The sequence below is a fragment of the Coturnix japonica genome, chromosome 4 (assembly GCF_054131305.1).
Source record: "Coturnix japonica strain WE chromosome 4, WE-NBRP24, whole genome shotgun sequence".
Lineage (NCBI taxonomy): Eukaryota > Metazoa > Chordata > Aves > Galliformes > Phasianidae > Coturnix > Coturnix japonica.
In genome coordinates, this window is record NC_140666.1 from 80,912,477 (window position 1) to 80,918,455 (window position 5,979).

A 5,979-nucleotide genomic window follows, 5' to 3' on the forward strand; every position below is an offset into this window, starting at 1 on the left:
ATAGTTGAGCTACTTTGTCTTTAAAAAGTTAAAAAGGTGTTACAAACAGAGCAAGGAGATACAAGTGAGTAGTCTTGCAATATCCAGTAGCAGATGTTTAGGGAAAAGTAAAAGAAAGAGAAAATACAGAATAATCTTGCCCAGGTACCATCCAACCTTTCTATAAATGGCAATTTAGGGACTTCAGACCTAGATATTTCATTCATGCCACAATGTTTAAAAGCCTTGATGCACCATTACTTCTCTCTAGTGTCTTTTTACAGTTCTGACTTCCACATGGAATTTAATTATGTCAAGAAGTGTTTCATTTTCTAAGTTTTAGATCATCAACATCCTGAATTCATGAGCTACTTTGTCCCTGCCAATTATTTCATTTAAATATACTGTAATACTCCTCAGTGATCTCAAGCCCAAGTGTCTGAGTAGCTTCTTCTCATGCAGGTATTGTCTTAAGTCCAATCATTATTGTTGCTCATTTCCTTCTGAGTCTCACATCTTTTCTGAGCTGGGAAGATCAGTACTCTGAATGGTACCTCAAGTGTAGACACACCTTTATTTTATGCAATAATAAAAACTGTCTTTGCATCTGTTTTCAATTTCTGTAAATGAGATTTCTGGGGAAAGAGATGAATACCTTTTCATGCCATTTACAAGGCCAGAAGCCCTGCTGCAATGGCTTTAATCAGTTGTGCAGTTCATCCAGGAACACTGAGACCTTGCCACCTTGTTGTTACCACCCTTTCTTGATCTTAATGTGTTTCAGTTCTCCTAAAGAGCCAAATTCTCTCCAGTGGGTGACAAGCACTGGAACAGATATACTCTTTAATCAGTACTTCTTTTAGTCCTTTCACTTCATTGTATCATTATTGTCAGCTATTACTGTTGGCTTGCATGATGAAACTACTGCTCCACGTGTTTCATATGCAAAGATACTTCCCAGATTATATAGGGCAATAGACTCTCCTTCTCCACAATTTTATCTAGCTCCTCTGCCTGCTTTCATACTCCTAGAGCACAATATTCTTCTTAAAAGTCCCTGCTCCTCATTCAGGATCTTCCACTTATACATTACTTTGCTTTTACTACTTTTCTACATTTCTTTTTTTTTTTTTTTTTTTTTCCTTTTTTTTTTTTTTCTTCTAGAAATCATCATTAAAATGTGAGCTCATTTTGTCAAGTGGAATACAAACATGGCATAAAAGGTAATCTCAGTTAAGAAGAGATTACTACATAAGTTAAAGGTAATAAGGGACTCTGACAAGGGAAGTGGAGCAGGGCAGTGTAAACTGGAGGTGGTCACAATGGCACTAAAAGTAGTCATAGGTCTGAGACCTGCACTACTGAAATGTGGTGTGGAAAGAGTGGTGGAAATGTGGGGTTTGTATTAGGCAGAACCAAACCTTTGATTTGGATGTCACTAAGTGCCATAGACATGACGTTCTTGGGTCTCAACCCCATGTTTATGTAAAGACTTTACTGTAGTTGCAATTCAAGATTATTATTATTTTTAAATAAAAATACCAATAAGAGAACTAAATATGCTGTAAGGTTAATAACAAGTGCTCTTGGTTATTGTGTTGTATTCATAGTCTTATGCAGAGGAAGTCTTATGTATCTATGACAGGAGAGAAAGTTATTGTGGATAGGTGAGTAAATTGCATTAAAAGAAAGCTACAAGATATTCTACTGCTAACAAACTTTTACCCGAGATGTTCTTTTATCCTTTTTTTTTTTTTAAAAAAAAAAATACTATTTAATATCTTAAGATAAAGTCTTATCTTAGACCTGCAAGTACGACATGTAAGGGTTTTGGAGAGTAATAAATGAAAATTGCTATAGAAATAATACAGTAGTGCTTAAGAATGAATTTTAAATGGTTCAGTGAAGTAGATACTGCAACAGCAATCTAAATTCTATCAGACAAGGTAATGGAGGGTAAAGAAGCTGGCAAGCAGAGTGACTGGAAAACTAAGTGATAACATAAGCTTAAACCATAGAAGACCTTTGGAAAAAAAAAAAAACAAAAAAACACTATGTAAATCGACCAGAAAACTAATGTATACATAAAGGGTTGTAACTTGAAAGGAATAAAATGAATGCCTGGTTAAAAGGGATTGAGGAAGAGCCAAGCCTAAGAGTTTAGTAAGTGCATGGAATCTATGTGGCTGAGGGCTGAATTCCCATTTGTGGAGTTTTGATATGAAATAAGATCATTCAAGGGATGTCTGGTAACAGTCATCTGGTGAACCTCGTAGCTCCAAACCAGAATCAGCTGCTGCTAAACCATTCTTAACAAAGCGTTGTTCTGCTGATCCTTAAAACTTGCATGAGGATTTGCAATCACCAGAAACATTCTTTTCTAAGTGTTGTCACTTCAGCTTAGGGAAGTTTTCATGGTACCTCATCCTTGTATTTCTTTCTGTACATTGGACCCTTTACTTCTAGCCACATTCTCACCTGGCAAAAATGAGATCTTGCTGCTGTATTAGCTTCTGCTTTAAGGTTCCTTCCCCTATTCCCACTGTTGTCTCTTATATTTGGGCTTCAGACAGTAATGACCTACTTGCCTCTGTGATCAGGGAACTTGGGTGAGTGGCAAAAATGGTGTAGGTGCCATATTTCTGTCCATGGTTGTTTACTTAAAAAGTATTCGTATATTGGCCTGATAGCTACTAGCACTCACTGTTTTGGCTGATGCTCTGGTTATCTGGGAGTCACTCACAAATGTATGAATCCCCCATAATAAGCATGGAAGGAAATCCTAGTTTGAAAAAGTTAGTACACCCTATCAAAATCAATGAAAATGCAACTTTTTAGCTGTTGAATTCTAGTCTGAATGTGTTTAAAGAGTTCTAACAATGGCATGCTTGCTGACGGCTCTTTATGAAACTCTTTATAAGGTAGCAGAGAGGCAATTTCAGTTTTCATATGGAACGTTCGGGAAGTATGATTCTATGATTCTATGCTGTTCCCAGTGCTTTCCTAGAAGTAGATGTGTGCTCACAGGTTTCTCTACTGATAACAAAATGCTCAAAATGAAAGCCCAGTACAGCAGTTGAGCCATATGACAAAGTATCCTGACAGAATCAGTACATCACGTGCGTACTGCAAAGGAATCCTTGGGGGGATTACAGGTTTTGTGTGCGGACGATCTGGCTGCTGTTGAATACAATAAAACAGCAGATGCTCTGTTGAAATTTTGATTGAGGAGAAGTCTGTTTTTAAGAATCTCTTCCAATATGTTTCCTTGAGGATTTGGAAGGAAGGATGTTCAGACGGCACGGCAGATGAATGCCTTTTCTGTCCTGGTCAGCACTACAGCTGTGCTTGGTCTGTGACCAAAGCCTAAGCTTCTCAGCACATGTGGTATTTGGAACAGCTAACTCTGTTGACTTCAAAGGGATAAAAATTTGATGGAATTGGCTATATTTTTAGCTGGTTGGACAGTGCAATGCATTATTTGGTTATGATTAGCTCAGTCAATGCACAGGGCTAGTAAATGTTAAAACATTAATATTAATTGTGCAGCAATGCCACTTGCAGGCTCTCAGCATTCTGGTCTGCAGCCAGAAGTGCAGGTGTGCAAATGAGAAATGTTTTGATATTAAGAGCCAAACTTTTCTGCTTCTCACACCTGCACATATTTGGCAAATAAATATAGCCAACAAAAGCTTTTCTGAATTATTATTGTCAAAGTACTCCTTGCCCAAACACTGGTGAGACACGCATACATATATAAAAGAAGTAGATGCTATTCCAAAAAGTTTAAAGTGTATGTATTACACAGGAGCTGATGTGATTTTCTCATGCTCATCAGAACATTGTAGAGCTTGTAGGAGGCATCTGACTACCTGCAAATTTTGGCCTAGTATCAGTAGACTGGTATGGGGTTATCTTCAAAGCCTCATCTTGCTCCCACTGCAGTTAATGATGATGTTCTTATCTCATTCTTAATGGGTTGTCTGTTGGCAAGATTTCATCATGTTGTTGTTCACATACTTTAAGTTCCATTTAAAATCTTTACAAATATATAATATATATATTGTTATAGATGTATTATTTATAATCCGCTTGGCTTTCTTTCTTGAAATGCAAAATCTAGCATTAATAATCTCAGTTTTTGTAGGAAAACCTTTGAACACTGATTGCTGCACTGCATTTTTGAATACAATAATCCAGAATAAAATAGCTCTTTGCCAAGAAGCAAGGTCTTCTTGTAGCATATGGTGATACACAGACACTTAATATGTAACTTCCAGAGGTCAAAGAGAAGAAGATCAGAAGTGGTCCAGAACATCCAGAACTGATAAACCCTGTATAAAGCAAAGTCAGATCCTGACTTGCACCACCCAAAGAGCTCCCTAATGAAAAAATAGCTGCTGGTGTGAATTGCTTCCTGGTGTCCTGCAAGACAAGGGATTCAGGATTGAGACAATGCTGCATGTTATCATGATCCCAGTGCTGCACAGACATTGCTGGGGAAGGCAGGGTTGGGTCTTTTTCAGAGTTGATATGGTTATCTGTTTTATCAGTAGGAGTGGATCTGGCTTAGTGTAAACTCTGGTGAAACCACAGCTACAAGATGGTGATGGGGAATATGGGCAGATATTGAATGAATGTAATGAAGAGCAATAATGAAACTATTTGTGGTCTATTTGGATCTGGAAATAATGAAATCAAAGAAAAACTCAGTTAGGAAATGCAACTCACTTGCAGTGTGACTCTAAGTCTCATTTTCTTAGACTTAAGCTCATTTAAGACATCCATCCACCTAAAAAGATCATTGCGATCATGGCTTGTCTACGTGGTAGTAAGTGTATCTAAGGTTCAGAAACAACCGTTTACACTAGGAGAAGAAATAAGTGAATGGCAGCTGCTGTTAAGACATTATTAAATTTGATGTATGTCAGAGGTAGTTAACTTCTGAATGGCCAGAGGCTACTTTTGTTCTTTGGTGACTGTTTGGTGACCAGAAGGAGCAGCTTTAGTTCTGTGGAATTGCATGACATGCCATACATCAGCATACTCTGTATATCCTCCCCTGCAATGCCTTTTAATTTAGTTGGTCTGTTGGCCTGATGACATTCCTGGAATCCAGGTCTGTCTGAGGCTCCAGCCCTGTAAAACCTACAGACCAAGAAGTTTCAGCACTCAGATTACTAAGTAGTCATTTGATTTAACTGGAAATTGGTTTCCAAGCTCAGTTAGCAGTCAGAGCATGGATAACCCTTTAGGGTAAGCTGGAAATAAGCAGTCCAAATGACAAATATGACAGCCTGTATTGGAACATAATTCATGTGGGAAATAATACTATGGAATTAATCATTCTCCTTTGCACTGCTAATGCTTAGTGAAAGCCATGGACATGAAGTCGGGATGTTTTCCATATTTAACTCTTAAACATTCCCCAAAATACTTTGTTTCGAGGGATACAGAAAATTCCCAGTGGAGTCAGGGACCCCACCGGCATGATTTAAATTAAATGTCTGCATGTGGTCTCTGCTGATTTGTGAGCCTTGGCCGAGGACCTTCCTTTATTGCTCTTCTTTGTCACTGTGAAGTCAGTAATGTATTCAACATATTTTCCGTAATTTATAACCCCACAGAGATAAGCACTGTATCAAATGCTGCTCTGCTGACTGCTGACTGATTGAACTAATGAAGTCCAGGGGCCATGTGCAATATTGCAGAGATTCACAAAGAATTAGCATTTTGGAGATGGAAGGTGACTCAGTTAACCAATAAAAAAAAAGATGAAGTGTGCACCCAGTTCATAATAATACTCGCATCCCTAGGAATAGCTGGTAATATGGCTAAAGTGGAGAACCTAGAAAATGAAGGTGCCTTGAGGACAGACTAATAGGAATAACTTAAGGATGAGAAAAATGTTTCATCAAGCCAGCTACAACCGAGTGTCTTCACTCCTATCTTTTTCTGTTGACAAGAGACCCCATGAGAAGTCTTTTATTTTTTTTTTTC